Raw genomic sequence first — 21,884 nt, 5'->3', positions numbered from 1 at the left:
ATGCACAACATTGCACCAAATAATGGCATGCATTTTCCAGAGGTGGGCCTCAACTACAAAGATTATATCAGTATCTGAGATTTTGGTTTATCTCATAGATACAACCCTGCTGCAAACTTTGGATCAAGATCCAAGTTTATCCAGAGTATGTTTGGATCTAGTGTTTTAGTTGGGTCTAAACCCTAGCATTTCCCAAACAAATTCCCTCAGAAGATTCCCCGGCCCTCCTGTTAAGGGTTTATCCCAACTCACACCTTCTGATTACTCAATTCAAATGCATTATAGGCCAGATTCTCTGCTGTGCTGGGATCTGCTAAGAGCTGGTTACAGCACCTTGATTCTCTGCCTTGTAAATGCAAATCATAGGGATGGTCTATCTTACACCAGCTGGCAACAGTTCTCAGGGGACCATTTTGTCAGCTAAGAATTCATGAAATGAAGCAGCATCCCAGCCATACCCTCTCCTGCTTATTACACACTGGGAGATTTGTGCCAGCTGAGAGTTCCCATCTGCCAGTGTAATATCAGATGGCTAGATGTAACCACTGTCCCACTACTTTGGGCAACCTAGGTAGCCCAAAGGGGCCAGACTGGAGTTGGGAATCTGGCCTCCTAATCCTGCAGTAAATTAAGGGGAGGAATTTTGAGGCCTTTCTAATGCAGAACACTGATGATTTCACAATAATTTTATTCTGTTTCATGGAATGCAAATGTCAGTGTTCTCCAATGTTAATGCTAAAATTGAGCTACCAAAAACCAGAGGGAAAGCATTTGGGTTTGCTATAGTTTACTGTCCCACATTGAAAGGTAATGAGGCTCCTTCCTAACCTAAAGAGTTGAGCTCTGGTGTAAGTCCAACATGGATAATATTGATGTCAATTTTTATTGTGTCTCTAGGAATCTCAGGCCAGCCCTGCAGACTGCTACATGGATGCACGGTCCAATGAAGTGAAAGAGATCACTAACCTAAGTAACAGTTTGCAGAGCCGCTGATGTATTTACATATTTACTCAAAGCGCATTATTTCTTGGACCCAATCTGTTTGTACCATATTTTAAGATTAAAGTATAGATTTATGGGACTATATAAAAGCTGTAATCAAATTGAATAACCTTTTTAGGTTCTCCTTTCTATAAGTTGTGTATAATCAAACACATTCTTTGGTTCTTAAAATAGTACTGTCAAGATTGGTAGTATCAACAGTGAACCTTCTCTTTTTGGTTTTGTTTGGCCAGTGCAATTGTCATGTAAATGTAATAAGTAAATACACCACCCTTTTAATAGTTACAACCTTAGGCCCAGCTACTCCAATCACATGTCACTTCAATGGATCCCACTGTGGGCGCAGGGGACTACCTGCTTATAGCTCATTGCAGGAGCAGGGTTTTATAAAAGAAGGCCCCAATCCTGTGAACACTTATCCACTTGAATAGTCCTGTTGCTCCTGAAATGCTTAAGTGCTGCAGGATCAAGACATAAGTTTAGTGCTATTACATGATTGAAAATTATAATTGTACATTAGTCTATAATTTTTCATGCTTCAGTTCATGAATGTGTTCCAGTAACAGTGTCATATAACCCTCATGTATTATAACCACACAGAAGCTACATGAAAGTTATGATGTGTGCAATTTACAGCAATAGTAACTTAGAAAAGGATTCCTCTATATTTAGCTACTACTTTTATCATATTACAAGTGGATGCTCTTAACCAGTCAATCTGCGGTAATATTTATTGATTGACAAGATTTTCAGAAGTGACTAGTGATTTTGAGTGTCTCAGTTTTCGGTGCCCCAACCTGAGATACCTTGAACAGGCCTGATTTTTAGAAAGTGCTGAAATCTCACCCTTTGGAAATCAGGCCTCTTCAGGGTGTCTCGTGTTCAGGTTCCAAAACCAGACACTGAAAATGACTTTCTGGCAAGGGGAAAGACGACATCACAGATTTCTTCTTTCTCCCAGCTTTTGTACTTCAGCCCCAGTTTATATTTCAAGGGCTAAATTCTCCCCTGGCATACTGTACATACTTGTGAAGCCTGATTGACTTCAATATATATTTAATATTTATTTAAATTAAGATACAATCTTATCCTATACAATCTTACCTTATTAAACATCCTGAATGCAGCCTAATGTTTCAGAGAACAAGTGAGAACCCTCCCCACCCCCGAGAATAGTTGCATTACTGTGGATTATTTGTAGGGCTTAAAGGCTCCATTCCCATTGTGCTAGGAACTGTACAGACATCAAAGTTCAGGGTAACTGCACCTGTATTCCTGTCCATGGTCAGCAAGGGCACCTACTCTCAGCTCCTGACTCTCTAGTTGTCACTTTTCTTGGGCAGACACAAGCATCTCTTCCCACTCCTCACCAAGGAATTTCCAGGCTGCACAGTTCCTTGCCTACACTGTGAATTCCCTAGCACAGTCAAACTGCCTCAGTAGGCCCTGTTTTGCTTTTCTCCTCAGAGGCTATAAAGTGTGATTAGCTAGTTCAGTTACCATACAGCTCTTTCTAAGCAAGTACATCTATTCTTAAGGTGAAAGCATTACAAAGAAAACATATTTTAAACAACCTACATACATGCTAATAAGCTTACCGAGATTTCCCCCTCCCCGCCCAAATCTAACAAGGGCTCTGGTTGGTTAATAGTCCTTCAGACACCACCAATGGTTCTTCCAGTGGTCACAAGTTGTTAATAGCTGTTAACTCAGAATAAGCATGCCCATGAATCTGAGTCACTCCTTTACGCAGTTTGGGCTCTGATCTGGTCCTCATATAACAGGTGGTCAGCAGACAATGGTCTCTCTTGGGGCACAGCCTGTTAGTGTGTAAATACACTGCCTATTTACTGCCTAGGTGCAGAATAAGGGGATATCCTGTTTCCCTTCTCCTTATAGCCCCAAAGTTCATTATCTGTACTCAGAGACAGTATAATCCCCTGCTGCTTGTTTTTCCTGTGTGCTCTTCCCTGTTGATTTCATACCTCTGACGTATGTAAATGTGCATCCGTTGTGTTGGCTTACGATGCTTAATTTACATGCTGACAGACAGGTGAATAAACATCTCTTGTCTAACAGGAAGCCTGTTTTTCCCCCTCTGCTGTAGTGCAGAATCCAAGAACATATTTTCACTATACATACATAACTCCTTACCTAGTGGACAGATGCCCTTCCGGATCTGCCTATGAAGGGAAGGAATCCTTCCCGAGCCCATCCAGGCTGGGTGAGCATTTGCGTGCGAATCTGATGGGTCCAGAATCACCAAAGACCCACAGATTGATGGGTAAAGTATGGAAAAAGGAGCCGTTGGTACCACTGGTAGCTCCAGTTCCAAAACACAAGGACTGACACCCACTGGCTCAATCCAGAAGTGCTGGGCCTACTTCTTCCTCAGTACTGTCCCATCCTCCTCAGGACCACCTGGCTACAACTCCCTGGGATGAGTCGGAACCATCAGTGCTGACTGTTGGAATGCTTCGAGCACTAAGTCTTATGGACACTTCTATACTACACAGGAGGATATATTCCTCTCTCATGCTCAGTCTTTTCTCTTCTCTGGCCTGGTGCTTATGAGGGACATTGCCACAGTAGAGGACAAAGCTATGTTTTTTTTGTCACTGGAGCCATCCCTTCTCCAACCCTCCGGTATTGTTGGTTCCACGAGTGAAGTGAGAGCAGTTGTCAGACTTGGATAGATAGGACGCTCTTGCTGTTCTGTCATCTCCTTGTAGAGAGCTGAGCCACGATAGACAGTCAAGGAGATCTGAGCTCCATCCTCCCAGTTCTGACTTCCCTAGGGATCACTGGTACCAGGAGCTATTTCATACAATTGCCAGTGACCTCCAGACACACTTGAGGAGGTCCAGGATTCCCAGCATCCGGTCAAAGCAAGGTGGCGCTCCTGATCAACAAGGCAGTCATGGAGCCAGCCAGAGTAGTCTGGCACACTCCAGACTCCTACATCCCCACATCTAAGAGGGCTGAGAGATGCTATTATGTCCCTGCCAGAGGGGCTAAATTTCTCTTCTCCCACCCAGCGCACAACTCCCTTGTAGCCCTAGAGAGAGCAAAGTCACAGCATCCCAAGACCACACAGGCTGACAGGGCTCAAAGAGATCGGACCTTATGGGGAAAACGGTCTTCTCGTCTATGAGCTTACAATTCTGTATCACTAACTATCAGGCCTCATTAGTGAAAGAAGGTGGTAGAATCTCCTTCCTTAGAGGTTTTTAAGGTCAGGCTTGACAAAGCCCTGGCTGGGATGATTTAACTGGGAATTGGTCCTGCTTCGAGCAGGGGGTTGGACTAGATGACCTTCTGGGGTCCCTTCCAACCCTGATATTCTATGATTCTATGATTCTATTTGTACATGCATTTAACAATGACCACTGTGAACCTGGCTTTCATTTAATACCTCACATGTCATTCTTTGGTGAATCAGAATGTACATACCAGAACAGGATATTCTTGTACCCCCTTGCTTGCCACTTGTCATTGACAGTTTCTGGGTCACACTCCTCACCCCTCTCCCCATCCCTAACAGCAAGCCATGCTCAAAACAGCATGTGCACCAGATACCTAAAGTTATAAAGGTTTTATTTCTCTGAATTAGCAAATCTGATAACCATCAGCCAAACATGCCACTCCAGTGCCACCCTTTCCAAGCTGCCTGATGGTCACTCTCCTTCCCAGTTGACTGCACACATACCCCAAGCCTCCCTCCTGTTCAAGATATCAGCGTAACAGAGATTAAAAAAAATTATGGCAAAAAGTTACTGTAACAGCAGATACAGAAACGGAAAAGGCAATAGACCTTGTATCTTGGGTCACAACTGTAGCAGTGCATGGAGTTTTTAGGTACAATTAAATTTTATGAGGCAAATTGCCAAAAGTCAGGCTACAGAGACATTTCAAAATGCATAGAAAAAAATGTCTTGCAATGATTCCCCCAGTATAATTATTGCCAATATAGCTAGTGTTTTCCGTCCACCACTGTACCAGCAGTGGCAACACAATCATGGTAAAGAGCTGTCGTGCATATCTTAATGGTTTGCTCATTGATTTTTTGAACAAGACCCTTCTCTGTCTCCTGGAGACATGCCTGGCAGTAGCATGCTCCAATATAAAGACAGCCTGCAGGGCTGCACATGAAGTTATTAACCTGCCTCCTGTCCTCTCAACTCACACATCCCCCTTAGGCCTTATACAGGACCAGGTACCAATGCTGGGTGGAAGAAAGATGGAAAATGTCTTATCTTGAACCCCAGAGTGGGAAAAGAGATGGGAATGGTATTCCAGAATTGTGGGGAAAGCAACATTTGATCATTGTTGGCATGGAGACAAGTATTGGGACAATAAATATTTGTGCTTTTTGGATTTCCTTTAGTACCTGCAACACCACAGCCCACACATACAAGAAATGAGAGAATATGAGAACGAAGATCTTCAGGAAACTAGTGACTGCTGTTAGGATTTAGAGTATAGGCCTGAATATCTATATCCTAACAACTGCATCCCAACAGAAGGCCACGAAGGCAGGAGGGTGGAGGATGGTTTCCTGCAGCAATTCCATAGGCTTGAAACAGAGCATATGTTTCTGGAATGGGACTTATATGCTGCACACAATACAGGGCCAAACAGTTGCACCGGAACACATTTTGTTACAAAGGTCAAGCATAGCACCCCAAACTAGCCCTGTCTTGCAAACTATGGAGAACATACCATATTAGCACCTCACTCTGGACCAACCAAATTTCATGCCCTTTCACACCAGTCAACCCCCCCCCCCCCCATCATGGAAAAGGAGAACAGTTTTGAATACCCTACCAACAGGACTAAAATGAGCATGTTGAGTATGCCCAAGATAAAAGGTGTAAAAAAAAATTGGGGTGATGTCCAGGTAGGGGTCTATTATAGACCACCAGTCAGGAAGAGGAGGTGGATGAGGCATTTCTAGAACAAAACAGAAATATCCAAAACACAAGATCTGGTAGTAATATGGGACTTTATTACCCAGACATCTGCTCAAAAATTAATATGGCAAACCACAACATTTCCAATAAGCTCTTGGAATGTATTGGAAACATCTTTTTTGTTCCAGAAAGGGGAGGAAGTAATCAGGGGGAAAGCCATTTCAGAGTCAATTCTAACCAATAGGGATGAATTGGTAGTGAATCTGAAAGTGCAAGGCAGTTGGGGTGAAAGCGATCATGAAATGAGAGAGTCTGTGATTCTAACGAAAGCAAGGAATGAGAGCAGCAGAATAAGGACAATGGACTTTAAAAAGAGGAGACTTTGACAAGTTCAGAACTGGTAGGCAAGGTCCCATGGGAAGAAAATCTAACGGAAAAAGGAGTTCAGGAAAGCTGGCAGTTTCTTAAGGAGACAATATTAAAGGCATAACTGCGAACTATCCCAATGCAAAGGAAAGACAGGAAGAATAGTAAGAGGCCAATATGGCTTTATTAGGAGTTCTTTAAAGATCCAGTAATCAAAAAGGAATCCTACCAAAGTGGAAACATGGACAAATTGCTAAGGAGGGTACAAAAGAACAACAAGAATATAGGGACAAAATCAGAAGGGCTACGGCACAAAATGAGTTATACCTAGCAAAGGACATAAAAGGCAATAAGATGAGATTCTTTAAATATATTAGGATCCAGAGAAAAGATCTACACTTTGCTTTGTCTCTCTACTTAGCAGAGAAGAAGAAATAATAACTGATACATTATGAAAGCCAAGATGTTTAAAACCTATTTTGTCTCACTCTTCACTAACAAGAGTAATGGTGGCCAAAATACAATTAATATTGTCAAGGAGGGGGAAGGAATGCAAGCCAAACTAGAGAAAGATCAGGTTAAAGAATATTTAGATAAGTTGGATGTATTCAAGTCAGCAGGACTTGATGAAATTAATCCTAGTGTACTTAAGGAACTAACTGAAGTTCAGATCTGTTAGCAGTTATCTTCAAGAACTTTGGAGAACAGGTGAAATTCCAGAAGAGAAGGGCAAACATAGTATCTATCTTTAAAAAGGGGAACAACGAAGACCTGGGAATTCCTGGAAAGATATTGGAACAACTTATAAAAACAATCTCTATGCACTTAGAGAATGATAAGGAATACCCATCATGGATTTGTCAAGAATAAATCATTCTAACCCAACCTGATTTCCTTCTTTGACGTGCTTACTGTCCTGGTGGATACAGAAGAAGCAGTAGATATCATATATCTTGAGTTCAGTAATTATTTTGACCCAGTTCCACATGACATTCTCATAAGCAAACGAGGGAAATATGGTCTAGATTAAATTACTATAGTGTGGGTGCACAACTGGTTAAAAGAGTAGCTTTCAATGGTTTGTTGTCAAACTGGGAGGGCTTATCTAATGGGGTCCCACAGAGGTCACCTCTGGGTCCAGTACTACTCAAGATTTTCATTAATGTCTTAGATAATAGGGTAGATGCGTGACAGAATACATCCCTGTATTCACACCCTACACACTATTGCAATAGTCTTTGTACAAGGCATGCCATGTAAGGTATCATCTGAAAACTCAATTTGTTGGGCAGTATTGTCCTGATAAAATATGTGTGGCAACATTTGTATGTGAAGTTATATGATTCCCCTGTATAATGTTAACAAATGTTTCAAGCCTCAAAGCCCTGCCCAGGCAGAAGTCTACAGATAGGTCTGTCCTAAACAAAGGAATGTGTGCTTGCCTTAATTTGCATTTAAGCAGTACACAGAGTCATCAAGCAGGAAGGGAAAACAAAGGAAGTTCAAACAGGTGAAAAAAACAGTAGGGAATTTCCTTCCACATAGACTCTGTCTCCTGGTTCTCAGCAAGAAATTTTTTCAAGAGGGGGACTGAAACTATAAAAAGGAAGGGCAACCACGCCAAAGGACCCCTCTCTCTCTTACTCCAGGGGAATTCTGCATTACTGCACGTGCGCAGAATTCATGTCCCCCGCAGATTTCTTTGCTTCCCTGCAGATGAATGACTTCAGAAGGGGAAGCAAAGGGAAGCTGCAAGAGCAGTCATATGCCCCTCCCTGGCAGAGCAAGCAGGTTGGTTCGGGTGCCCAGAGCAGCCGGTAGAGATATAAATCACCACTGTGAGGGGGCAGGGGCAGGGCAGTCGTGCGTCTGAGAGAGAGAGACACTCTTTCCCTCTCACTCGCTATTACAGTATGCTCAGCGTGGAGGGAAAGGGCTTCGGCATGTTTCTGAGGAGGTAGGCATGGGGAAGTCTCTGTCCCCTCAGGCAGAGCAGAATGTAGCAGCCTACCTTCTTAGTGAATTGTTCCCATCATCTTTGTGAATTCCCCCGGTAGTATAAAACAGGTGTAAAAGTTTTAAGGCTCCTTTACAATGCCAGAGTTGCTGTATTTGTTGACTAATAACTAGAAATAAAGGGTCAAACCTAGCTATATTACTATTGTATTTTAAATAAATTACCAAAATAATTGAAACCAGAGTGATTATATTGTGTTATTTTGACAAATAAAATACGCAGATTTTTGTAGAATTTTAAAATATCGTGCAGAATTTTTAATGTTTTGGTGCAGAATTCCCTCAGAACTAGTCTCTCTCTGCCCATTGCACTCTCTGCACCTGAGAAGACAAAGGAAATAGCTGTAGGACTCAGGGTGATGGTGGCACTGACCTGAAGAGTTTGGTCAGTAATCTTGCTGGTATTATGTGGTGAGACATTTTGCTTGAATCTAATACCATTTGTTAAGTTAGGCACATGAAAGCATTTTCTCTTTATTTTTCTTGTAACCATTTCTGACTTTTATGCCTTGGTTGTACTCACTTACAATCTCTTTGTAGTTAATTAACTTGTTTTATCTAATCCAGTGTGTTTAAGTTGAACGGTCTCGGTAACTCTATTGAAGATAACAGGCTAGTGCAGAAGTTCTCAAACTGTGGTCTACGGGCCACCAGTGGTCCGTGAGCTCCATGCAGGTGGTCCGCAGATAGTTCCCTGTAAGTGGAGCTGCGCATGCACATGAACGGGGGTAGTGGGGGTGAGGTGGGGGAAATAGGAAGTGGGGGGGCAGTAGGGTGAGAAGAGGGGGTGGGGGGAATTTAGGATCTGCAGGGCTGTGGGGGCTGCAGCTGCTGGGGAGAGACGGCCCTTCTTCCCAGCCCCAGCGGGGGAGAGACACCACCCCCATCCTTCCCAGCCCAGTGGCTGCTGCAGTGGGGGGGAGACCCCCCCTCCTTCCCAGTCCCAGCTATGGCGAAGGAGAGACATCCCCCCTCCTTCCCAGCCCAGTGGCTGCCACGGCAGGGGAGAGACACCCCCCCTTCCCAGCTATGGAGGTGGAGAGACACCCCCCTCCTTCCCAGCCCCAGCTATGATGAGGGAGAGACATCCCCTGTCCTTCCCAGCCCAGTGGCTGCCACAGCGGGGCAGAGATACCCCCCCCTTCCCAACCCCAGCTATGGCGGGGGAGAGACACCCCCCTCCTTCCCAGTTCCAGCTACAGCGGAGGAGAAACACACACCTCTTCCCAGCCTGGTGACTGCTGCGGTAGGGGAGAGACAAACACCCCCTTCCCAGCCCAATGGTGAGATTTAGTTGTCTATGGTAGGATAGGTTATTTAATTGGGTCTTTGGTGTTATTTTATTTTTATTCATATTTTATCTAGAAGTGAAATATGTGTTTCTTTAAATTGGTACTCTACTACACTACATACATAGTTTTAATTGGTTTCATTTTTCAGCTGTGTATGCATGGTTTGCATTGGATGCAATTTAGCTAACCTACCTATTGTATTTATTGGGCATCATTGTAACGTGGAAAGTGTCGTCAGACATCACTGGTGTGGTGCTCTGCTCTGTTCAATGTTAATAACAGTTGGATGCATGCGTGTGTTCCCTCTGTGTGTTGCCCCGGCTCTGCGCAAATAACTGACACAGCAGACCCCAAGAGAACCCCCAATAACCACAGACTCCGATAAGGTAAGAAGGTTTATTGCCAAACGAAACCGGCCAGGTTTATTGCCAAACGAAACATAGTCTCTAGCTCCCAGGATCAGATGTCTACGGTTCTGCTAGTACATATGTGCTCTCTGACAATGGACCGGCTCAGTCAGTGGCAGGACTCTCCACTGCCCCCTCGGCTGGACAAAGACATCCACTCAGGGATATATTCTTATACACAGGTACAAACAAGTTACACATTGCTCCTGACACATCGAGGTACAACACCTCTGCGTGTTGGGGTGCTGCCTCTCTTCTGGTACATGTTGGTTCGAACAAACAAGTCTATCCATCATATTATCCTTTTGACCCTGTTTTTTAGGATGAGTCAGCCTGTTCCTCATTATCTCTGTGGAATGTGTTCGTACCGGACTGTTCTGGTGCCAGCCTGGCACATATTTATCCTATCAGTACTTGATACTCTTTAGGTTTGTGTATACGTGCAATTATCAGCCCTCTTCTTGCCAACTTATGTGAGTAGGGCCTGCCTGGCTCATAGCATAACTTTGCTTTATGTCAGCAAAGTCTTGACCATTACTTTAGTTCAAGTCTCAGGCCTCATACCAGGCCTCTGATACAAGGGCTTATGTTTCAGGGCCTTATCTTACCACAAAAAGTACTGACTATACCAGAATCTAGTGCTTTTTCAAAAAATGTAACAGTTGTCAGTCCAGTAAGTAGGATAGTAGTCAACCCCCAGACATGGATTTGTGGTTGAAAACAGGATATTTAAAAAAGAAAACAACAACAAACAATCAAACCAGTGACAATGAGATTACTGAAAAGTTCAAAATCGAACATGAGAGTACAGCAAGCCAACATACATGTGCAAAGGAAATTTTGAGTGCAGACCCATGTTTACCAGGAACCAGCACGAATACCGGTAATGAAAATACACTGAAATGCCGAAAACTGGTAAGACAATACCACTCAAGCTATATTAACGTAGGCTTCACATGGACTGGTGAACAAGATGAACCAAGGCCGCAATGTGTGTTATGCTACGCAGCGCTGGCTAACAAAAGCTTGAAGCCTGCAAATCTCCAGTGTCATTTGGAGACAAATCATGCTGCTTTCAAAGATAAACCTCCTGAATTTTTTCAGCACAAACTGCATGAGTTGAAACAAGGGAAAGTAACAATGTTTGCTCACGCAACAGTAAATGTAAAGGCCCTGGAAGCTTCATTTCGTAAAAGCCTTCGAATCGCCAAAGTGGGGAAGCCTCACACTATTGGGGAAGAAATTATTCTGCCTGCAGCTAAAGAACTTGTATTTATAATATGTGGAAAGAAGATGGCAAAGCAGTTAGATTCAAATGACACTGTCATGGAGAATTCAAGATATGGCAGCTAATGTTAAAGACATTCTCATGAAATGTGTGAACAACAGTAGGTATTTTGCATTGCAATTGGATGAGATGACTGATATCGCTGCTGTTGCAAATCTTCTTGCATACATCAGGTATGAGTGGGAAGGGAAAGTACTGGAAGATATTTTGTTTTGTCGTTCAGTGCCAAGAACAACTGCCGAACAACTTTTCCAGTTACTAGATGAGTTTTTGAAGGAACATGGTATTGATTGGCAACATTGTGTTGGAGTATGTACTGATGGTGCACGAGCAATGGTGGGAAGACACAGTGGGGTAATGGCTTATATCCACAAAGTTGCACATAATGCCACATGGGTGCACTGTAGCATTCATCAAGAGGCACTAGCTGCCAAGAAAATGCCAGTGGAAATGAAGGGTGTTTTGGACCCTGCTGTGAAAACTGTTAATTTCATAAAAGCAAGACCTATGAATTCTCGAATTTTTAGTGTACTGTGCAATGAAATGGGTAGTGCTCATGTACAACTTCTTCTTCATACAGAAGTATGGTGGTTGTCAAGAGGCAAAGTACTTACTCGTTTGTTTGAGCTATGTTCAGAAATACAGCTATTTCTAACAGACCACTCATTCCAATTCACAAGCTGTTTTGAAGATTTCATCCTGGCTCTCGTGATTGGCTTACCTCTCCAATATATTCACACGCCTAAATGAGTTGAACGCTGGGCTGCAAGGAGTTTCAGTGACTATATTGGATGTGCAAGATAAAATCAATACAATGATCAAGAAACTCGACTTGTTTGCTAGTCACGTAAAAAAGGATGATTTCCACTCATTCCCAACATTAGAAGGTTTTCTGTCTGAAAATGAACTGGTTCTTGACCAAAAAAAAAAAACCCGACATCGAAGAACATCTTGTTGCTCTTAAGCAACAGTTTGAAAATTACTTCCCAGTAGAAGCTGAACCAAACAACTGGGCACGTAATCCTTTCGGAATTGAAATCAGTGAGCTGCCCTCTGGTTTGTCCAATAAGGCACAAGAGTCCTTATTGGAGCTTTCTTGTGACAAAACATTACGGTCAGAATTTAAAAGACATTCCCTAATTGAGGTTTGGATTCAAAGAACTGGAGAGTACCCAGAACTTGCAGACAAAGCAGTGCGTTTTCTGATGCCATTTCCTACTATGTACCTGTGTGAGACAGGATTTTCATCACTTACTGCCCTCAAGTCCAAATACAGAAGCAGGATGAATGCTGAACCTGACCTAAGGCTAAAGCTGCCAAACACGTTACACACAACTTCCCTGAACTTTGCTCACAAAAACAGGCACATCCATCACATTAGAAAGGTAAGACTACGGATATTAAAATATGAGTTGTGTGCTTTCATTTGTAGAACAAAAATACATTAATTATTATTAAGGTTTTATTTATATAGCACTTTTATCTAAAGCGCTTTACAATAGTTAGCTAACGGCACAAACAACATTTGGAAAGATCATTATGTGGTCCGCTGAGACCTTCAGCAATTTTCAAGTGGTCCACGAAAAAAAATGTTTGAGAACCACTGGACTAGTGTATATTATTTCCTTAAAGAAATAATGGATTTAATATATTTTGAATGTCTAGGAAAGGGCTGGGCAGTACAAAAAAACCCCATTTCTTGTGGAAAGTCCTGGACTATGAGTGTGTTGGGGCCACCCTACAGTATAACTCAGGCTGGTGACAGTTAGGATATGACTGGCCGGCTGCAGTTACACAAACACATCTGGGAGTGACCTGCATACTGGTGTCTGGTTGTGAACAGTCCAAATTGGAGTCTGTAACAGCATGACATTGAAAGGCACCCCAAGTTACAGGGTAGGGATGACACAATCCATGCCTCTCCCCCTGTGGGTTCCTGTACCAGCTGCTCCAAGAAGCAGTCATTTAAAGTAGTTCAAATGTTATTGCTTATAAAATTATCTAGCACTTCTTAAAATCCAGTTACATACATCATTTAACTCTCTCTCTCTCTCTCTCTCTTCCAAGTCTGGCCAACTATGCTTTATATGAAGAGATATTTATTTATATTTGTTCTATATTTGTACCATTAATTTAATTGTATGACCTCTTGTTCTCACAAATGAGAGAATCCTGAAAGGACGCTGATCCAAACCCAAAAGAATACCCAGCACTGGTGAGGAAACTGTGGCAGGGAGTAGCATACAGGTGTTTGTTTTTTCCTAGATCTGTAGATCTCTTGTGCTATCTAGAGAACAATTGCTTTAGAAATACTTCTGCAAAGCCTGTGTCTATTTGCATCAACAATCATGTATCCCTTCCTGAAGGGGACAACTTTAAACCAGAGTTCTCAAAGGGTGGAATTCTGAGAAAGGGCATGCTAAAGCAAGTGGGGAGTCCTGGTAGGGTATACAGCACTGGTTTTCAAGTCTAGGGTAGTTGAATTGTGGCGTCCCACTTCTGAGAAGGGTTACCAGACAGAGAGCCCATGCTCAGGGAGTAAGAGATAGAGCTGTGACTCTACCCAGACCTAAGGGAAGCTTAGGAGCACACAGATCCAATGTTGGAATACAAACACAGTGGCCTTGTGAGTATCCAGCTCAACCAGCTCTGACAGTCCTATTTTTGAGTGACCAGTAGCAGATGCTTCAGAAGAAATTTCAAGATAAGAACATAAGAATGGCCATACTGGCTCAAACCAAAGGTCCATCTAGCCCAGTATCCTGTCTTCTGACAGTGGCCAATGCCAGGTGCTTCAGAGGGAATGAACAGAACAGGTAATCATCAAGCAATCCACCCCGTCACCCATTCCCAGCTTCTGGCAAACAGAGGCTAGGGACACCATCCCTGCTCATCCTGGCTAATAGCCATCGATGGACCTATCCTCCATGAATTTATCTAGTTCTTTTTTGAACGCTGTTATAGTCTTGGCCTTCACAACATCCTCTGGCAAAAGAGTTCCACAGGTTGATTATGCATTGTGTGGAAAAAATACTTCCTTTTGCTTGTTTTAAAGTTGCTGCCTATTAATTTCATTTGGTGACCCCTAGTTCTTGTGTTATGAAAAGGAGTAAATAACATTTCCTTATTTACTTTCTCCACACCACTCATGATTTTATAGCCCTCTATCATATCCCCTCTTAGTCATCTCTTTTCCAGGCTGAAAAGTCACATAAGGTATCATATTATAAAGGGCTTATTTGTCAAATTTCTTGGAGGGTGGGTGTAGGGTCAGAGGTTAAACTATTGACTGAGGTCTGGTGTATGCCTAAAAATTAAATCAACCTAGTTACAATCGCTCAGGGCAGTGAAAAAGATTGTGCCCTGTGTGACACAGTTAGGTCAACCTGACTCCCACTGTAGATGCTGAAATTCTTCCATGGACCTAATTTACGCTCCGTGGAGAGGTGGATTAACTCCAGCATGGAAAAACCCCTTCCAGCAATGTAAGAAGTTTCTCTACTATCGTACTACAGTGGCACAGCTGTAGCACCGTAGCTGTGGTACTGTAGTGTAGACATACCCTGAGGTAAATAGTTTACACCAATATTTTTAGCAAGGATTAACAAACCGCAGAGAAAACATATAAACAAGTGGGAGAATGAATTGTTTCACTTGGTAATCACTGAATGCAAGAACCAGTTAGCAGATATTTGGGGCTTGAACTTCCTCTTCAGGTAGTTTAGGGTCCTACATATAATTATTTATTGCCACTTGGTCTTCAGTTTTAGCTTTTGGCTTGTGTATCAACTTAACTTTGGAAGACAGAGACTCTTTTATGGACCAACTTCCCAACCTAGCACCCCAGTCCCCAGTATTTAAATGGAGTTGTTCCTCTTGGTGAGTCACCAGAAAGTACTCCATGAAAGAACTCTTAATCCACACACTATAGTTTGAGAACCAGAGCTTTATGGTGATTCAGGTAATTTTTATTTGTAGTCCTTCATTAATACTACAAGATGGTAAATTGGGTAATTTACATTCAAAGTAAGAGGTGTAAAATCTCTATGGTTGCTCTTTTTCAACCCATGGCTACACATGACAAAATTATTCTCTATACTTAGGCTTGGCAGAATTCTCTTCTTATTTGTTACTAATTTTGCTAGATATCAGTTTATTTTAAGCTTTTTTTATTTTTATCAATTTAAATTTTCAGTTGCTGTGTTTTGGGGGAATCAGGCACTGGTTTAATGACAGTAGATGTTGAGGTTCAAAAAGCTAAAACTTTACCACCATTAAAACACACACTGTCACATGTCAAAATACACGGCATACATGTCCTTAAAATCAAACTCTTAATAAGTTCTCAAACTCAAGCAGCATTTTTCTGACTTTGTCCAGCTGTAAATTTTGATTATTCTCACTGGAATTATTTTTTCAGTTTGTGTGCATACAGCGAAATTGATGTTTACCAACATTTTACTGATAAAAATATAACCCTTCCCCACTCCCAAGCCTATCTATACTACAGCGTCAGACCTGGATTAACTCCTCAGGAGTTACTCTGGCTCCATATCTGGCACACCCTCAGTGTAATATTTGACTCAGAAAATGGAGAGCCCTAGGCAGTGCAGTAAATGGGCCAGGGTTGAACAGGTCAGTCAGGGAAAGAGCTCTGTACACAAATGCTCCTTGCCTTGGTCTAACCTGGATTGAGGTGGTGGAGCAGTGAGTCACCTGTGGCTATGGGCGGCAGGGCTGATGTGGCTGCCATTAGCAGGGTGTGCATGGCGCACCCGGACACCTGTAGCGGCCATCCCATTCCCACAATCACACACCCTGGTGACTGAACTCAGCCAGGGGCCACCCACAGAGGCAACCCTCGGAACAACCTTCCCTTGGCGCTTCCAGGGTCGGGCATAGCTCTGCCTGTCACGGGACAGGAGTGAGCCAAGGTGGGTGAAGTAAAATCGTTTATTGGACCGACTTTTGTTGGAGAGAGACCAGCACTGGGACCGCACAGAGCTCTTTTCCGACCCCTTATTATCAGTACTATTAGGGAGCCGACACACACACCCCGCGGCCCCCGCCCTCCGCCTCCCTCAGCCGCCAAGGCCAAGACGAAAGGTCGGAAGAGTCGGAGGCGCCCGCTATGTAGAAACACGGCTTGGGACACGTGACCAGGATTCGAACGACAGGCGCGAGAGCAACCCCACCCGCTCCAGCCCCCGACCGGCGCAGGCCGTTAGTGGGACGAGTCAAGAGAAGCCCAGAGTATTGGCTGTCGGAGGCACGCGACCGGCATGCCAACCGCCGGGCGCGAGTCACTCTCCAGAATCTCCGCCCCCTTCTTTACCGCGTTTGCGCCGCTTCTCCGGCCTGTGCATTGCCCGCCAGTCGGGCTCCGGCGAGGTGAGTGCGCATGCGCACGGGAGTCAGGGTCGCTGCCGTTACCGACGGTGTCCCGTATGAATGGTTTAATTCTGTAGAGGTACAACAAGAAAATGGCCGCGGGCCTGAGAAGCAGAGTCGGGGCAAGGCCCTGACTGGACGGCAGAGGGGACTTCCTGTGTCGGGGGGTGGCGCGTGAGAGCTCGTGGCCCAGGCGCCCTGTGACCCAGACTCCGCCTCCTCCCCCGGCAGCCAGAGCCTCGGCCCCGCAGCGCTGCGGGAGGCGCCACCGTCCGCTCCCCGCCGCCGGCCCTGCCTGACTGGAGCGGAACGGGAAGCGGCGAGACAGGTACCTACCTACCGGCCCCGCGCCCCCGCCCTGCGCGGCTCTCCCGTCTCCTCGGCTCCCCGGGCCCGGTGCCGCTCGTTGGGCGGCGCAGAGGGAGCGCCTCATCCCGTGGCGCCCCCTCCCCCCCCCCCGGTATCTAATCCCTGTCGTTGTCGCGGGGAGCGCTGCGCGGGCCCGTGCCCGAGGGAGGGGCTGAGGCTGGTTCCCCCACGCGGGGAGCGCCCGGAGGTTGTTGGGGGTGGGCGGCAGGGATCGCACGCGGGGACGGGGTTAGCTGAGCAGCGTCCCCCCGCCCCCTCCCCGTCGGGCCTAAGACGCCCCAGTCTCAGGGTGGCGACTCCCACTGCGGCTTGTGTGAGGAATCTCACCGTGCCACCGGGACGGCTCCTCCTGCAGGGACGTGACCAGGGGCGAATCTGCTGCTATCTTTCTAGCCCTCCTGGTTGTGAAGAAACATCTTTAAAAAGCACACCCTAGACGTGCTGAGAAACAGGAAGGCAAATAAAAAAGCCCAATGGTTGGTTTTTTGTTTTTTTAAAGCTCATGATTTTTTAAGTCAAGCTCGTGATTTCTTTGAGGCCTAGCTCATGGTTTTTGACCATTTGGGGGTGGCGGTGCTGCATCCTGGTGGCTTAGTTGGGATAAAGCCTGACACTGATCCATTTAGTTTTTCATTTTGGAAATATTTGGCTCTTAACTATTGAAAAAAACACCCTCCACTTTAAGTCTTGAGCTTACACATGGTTGGTCACAGGCCTCTGGGCCTCAGATAAGTGCGACATATTAAACAAAGATTCAGTGTCCAAAAGAAGATTGGTTCTAACAACATTAACTTGCATGAATTTTACTTCCTGGGGATGTTACATTAAATACGTGTCATGAAACAGACTCTTAATAAACTAATTTAAACTGCAGCACTAATACTGGTCTATCATTTCTTTGCATTTAATTTTCTAGTTTAAGAGTCGGCTTATGCTATATTGTAGTATGTGAAATGCTAATGCTAACATTGCAGAGATAACCTTAACCTTTACGTTTTGTGATGTGATTCTAAATTTGTCTCCTTAATTTTACATGAATAGGTTTGTATACTTAAATTTAATAAGTAAGTAATACACACACCTAGATGGGATTTTAAAAGTAAAACCGATTTTTTTTTCTCCTGTGCCTCTTACTGCTCTGCCTCACTCCCACTAGAGTTTGTGCCAAGAGCTGCATGTTTAGCCACTGTATATATACACGCAGGATTTAGGGTAGAGGTGGTCTCATGTTTTCTAATTTGAGAAACAACCTGTTTAAGATTTTGATAATTTTGTTGATTAGTATTATCTAGTGCCTAGCAATCCTAGTTATGGACCAGAATCCCACTGGGTTACTTAATGAATAGACATGGGGCAGAGGGAAAGTGTCACTTACCTAAAGAGTTCACAATCTAAGGCCTGGTCAATGCTAGAAAATTAGGTCGGTTTAACTACATTGGTCAGTGGTGTGGGGGGGGGAATATAGTTAAGCCAACCTGAATAGACAGCACTCGGTCGATGGAAGAATTCTTCTGCCCTGCCAATCAAGCTACTGTCTCTTTAGGAGGTGGATTACCTACGCTGACAGGAGAACCCCTCCTGTTGGAATAGGTAGTGTCCCCACTGAAGCGCTGCAGTGACACAACTGAAACAATGCCTAAGTATAAGGCAGGAGACAACAAATGGATACAGACAAACTCTGCTTTAATAGGGTATCCTTTTTTTTTTTCCCCTGCCCCTTCATGGCTCCTTTACTGAAATGGAGGAGCTGTGTGAACAAGTGGGCAATTGGAGGAGCTTGGGGCCCAGACCAGTTGGCTTTTTCCTCTTCCTTGTAGATGGAGGGGCTTTCATGCCAAACTGTCCCCTTATTCACTTTTACCAGCTTACAGGCTCCAATGTGCTCTCACTATAGAGGTGTCTCCCCTGGATTCCTGGGGAGAAATTTTAGTTTTGTGGGCACATGGTAAACGCATTGCAGTTTCCTAAAACACAAATAATTTCTTTTGTGGGTGACATACAGGGTGTTTCAGACCTAAGTTTATCACTCTCAACCTCTGATTCAGACAGCAGCTTGCTTTTTTTTTTTTTTTTTCCCCTGCTACAGCAACCTGTCTCTTGCATCTGAAGGGTCATTGGATTCTCTCTTCCTCTTCCCCTCCTCCCCCCAGCCTTTGGGCTCTTCAGAATCATTAGTCAGTAAGTACCATGGTCCCTGAGTAATGTGGCGACTCACTATACAGCCCAGTTTTGGGGCTTCAAGCCATAGGACTCAGGCTCTGTATTACTTTTTGTATTTATACTTACAAGTAGGGGTAGGATATGCATTGTAGTCACCTATCATGCCTCAAAATGAATCTCCTCTACTCTTGTACCAAATATTTTCTGTTACTTAATTTACTCATCCTGTTACTTAATTTTAGTTATTTTTTGCGAAACAGATCCCGGAGAAACAATTAACATGACTCTGACAGAACAGGATTATTTGTATCTGTAGAGTAATTCATACAGAAGTACTGTTGCATGGTTCACAGACTGTAAACATGTATTGACTGATTAAACCGTGTAGGTCATTATGTAGGGCGTGTCTATGCGACAAAATTATGTCGACCTAAGTTATGTCAGTATACAGCTGACACAGTAATTAAATAGCTTTTGTGTCCACCCTACACTCACCAGAAGTGTCCTCACCAGGAGCGCTTATACCAACTGTATTGTCAGTGTGGGGCATTGTGGGTTGGCTTCTGAAAGCCAGTAATGGCTGATGTAAGCAACACAGGGTCTACACTTACACTGCCTCGACTTAACGATGTCGACACTGACTCTACAGCTCTAGGGAGGTGGAGTTATTAGATCAGCATAGCAGCAATTATGTCGGTGGGAGTGAAATTTTAGAGTAGACACTTACATAGTTAGGATGACGTAAACTGCTTTGTGTTTTGTGTGACCTAACTCTGTAGTGTAGACCAGCCTATAGCATAGACTCTGGATCTGATGTGGTAGGATAGGAATATGGTATAATTGTTTTAAGACATCAGAAAGCATCTCATTTTATTTTCTGCTTTAGGGATTAGTGAGAAATACTGAACTAATTTTTATTATTTTTATTTTTTAAAACCCACTGCTACTCAGTGTTTTGTGCGGGAAGCACTAAAATTTATACCTGCTGTTGAAGAGGTCAAGCCCCAGTATCACCTTATCAAAAGTAAGGTCGTTTTGATGTTGGTGAATTGCAGTAGTGCATTCATTTCTTTAGCACTTAGCCTCATTTCTTTTTACAGGGTGAAAAGTTGACACACTCTACAGAATAACATCCTGTTCCTTTTCAATATGAAAAACTTAACCTTTTCTGACAATCATTGTCTTATAGAAAGTAAACAAAAAAATTAATTTATTTAATTATATTTAATTGTAGAAAGTGATCAGTTTACTATGAGGTTGAGTCATTTTGAGGTATTGAAATGAAATTTAAGATTAATAGAATGCTGAGATATTAATCCTCTTGCAACAGTTCTCAGCCAAGATGTTGAGTTAAGGGATACGCTAAAGCTTTGCTCCAAAAAACTGCATTAAATGTGTAAGTTCTTACAGGCAACATATCAAACTTTGATTTGTTGAATCTGAGCCTTCCGATTCTACATAAAATTAGTTTTAGTTTAGTTTTAACTAAACAAGATCTCAGATAATTTAACCAATCAGTTTCAGCACTAACTAAATTAATTCCTTTTAGAAGCTGTTCTAAAGACTGGTTTAAATCTCAAAATTAACTCTCCAAATAAAATTTAATAGATTCAAACTGAAGAAGAGATACATAGATGACACAGTAGGACGGTCCTATCCCCAGTCTGACAGCCTCTGTGCTGTAGAGGAGGTTGAAAGCCTCAGGGAAGGAGAACATCCAACTGGAGCAGAGGGAAACGATCCCATAGATCCTCCCAGATGATGATGTGGTATCCTCTCGTGCTGAGGATACTTCTCTGAGGGAGGGAACTCCAGTTATTAGGAAGAGAGACAGGTGTTAGAAATGGGCGATTTGATCATTAGAAACATAGCTGGGTTTGCGATGATCTGGAGAATCGCATGGTGACTTCCCTTCTGGTGTGAAGGTTGTGGATCTCTTGAGACATCTAGGTAGGCTTATGTGTAGTGCTGGGGAGGAGCCGGTGGTCGTGGTACATGTAGGTACCAGCAACGTGGGGAAGGATAAGAGAGAGGTCCTGGAGGCCAAATTTAGGCTGCTAGGTAAGAGATTGAAGTCCAGGACCTCCATGGTAGCATTCTCTGAAAAGCTTCCAGTTCTACACGCAGGGCCAGTTAGACAGGCAAAACTACCGGGTCTCAGTGCGTGGATGAGACATGGCATAGGGAGAAAGGGTTTACATTTATTAGGAACTGGGGAAGCCTATACAGGAAGGATGGGCTCCATCTAAACCAAAACGGAACCAGATTGCTGGCGCTTAAAATTAAAAAGATCGTAGAACAGTTTTTAAACTAAAGGCTGGGGGAAAGCCAACAGGTGTGGAGGAGTATGTGGTTTGGACATCCCTTAGGGAATCTCCATTTATAGATCCTCCCCTATGCCCTAATAAGGAGGAGAGGATTGAAAATGATAAAATACAGGGAGGATCTGATGAGAAACAGTCAAATTGGACAAAAAGTCCTGTTCAATTACATCATGCAATAGGGGACAGCCAAAAAATGACAAGTTTTTAAAATGCTTATATACCAATGCTAGAAGTCTAAATAAGAAGATGGGTATTAAATGAGGATATTAATATAATAGGCATCACAGAAACCTGGTGGAATGAGGATAATCAATGGGACACAGTGATACCAGGGTATAAAAGATATTGGAAGGACA

General features: G+C 43.6%; 1 protein-coding gene and 1 long non-coding RNA gene across 7 annotated transcripts in view; one reads left to right on the top strand and one right to left on the bottom strand.

Moving 5' to 3' along the window:
- The window catches only part of LOC140899898 (uncharacterized), a 33,111-nt gene extending 15,760 nt beyond the window's left edge, over nt 1-17,351 (bottom strand). The window contains exons 1-2 of one of the 2 annotated variants that reach the window (XR_012155495.1): nt 17,012-17,351; nt 16,620-16,746 (exon numbers count right to left, since the gene is read on the bottom strand). This is a non-coding gene — a long non-coding RNA (uncharacterized LOC140899898). The other variant, XR_012155493.1, reaches the window with a different exon arrangement.
- NUP50 (nucleoporin 50) overlaps nt 16,584-21,884 on the top strand; it is a 37,700-nt gene continuing 32,399 nt past the window's right edge. For 2 of the 5 annotated variants that reach the window (XM_073316174.2, XM_073316124.2), the window contains exon 1: nt 16,710-17,003. The gene's annotated coding sequence lies outside the window, so the exon portion shown is untranslated. Of the gene's footprint in view, nt 16,676-16,708; nt 17,004-17,379; nt 17,521-19,130; nt 19,223-21,884 lie in introns of those variants that run through there. The other 3 variants (XM_073316133.2, XM_073316153.2, XM_073316163.2) reach the window with 3 other exon arrangements.

Source organism: Lepidochelys kempii, chromosome 1 (assembly GCF_965140285.1).
Source record: "Lepidochelys kempii isolate rLepKem1 chromosome 1, rLepKem1.hap1, whole genome shotgun sequence".
NCBI classification, from domain to species: Eukaryota; Metazoa; Chordata; order Testudines; family Cheloniidae; genus Lepidochelys; species Lepidochelys kempii.
The sequence above is the reverse complement of the archived record's forward strand: the minus strand, read 5'-3'. Positions and strand labels throughout refer to the sequence as shown.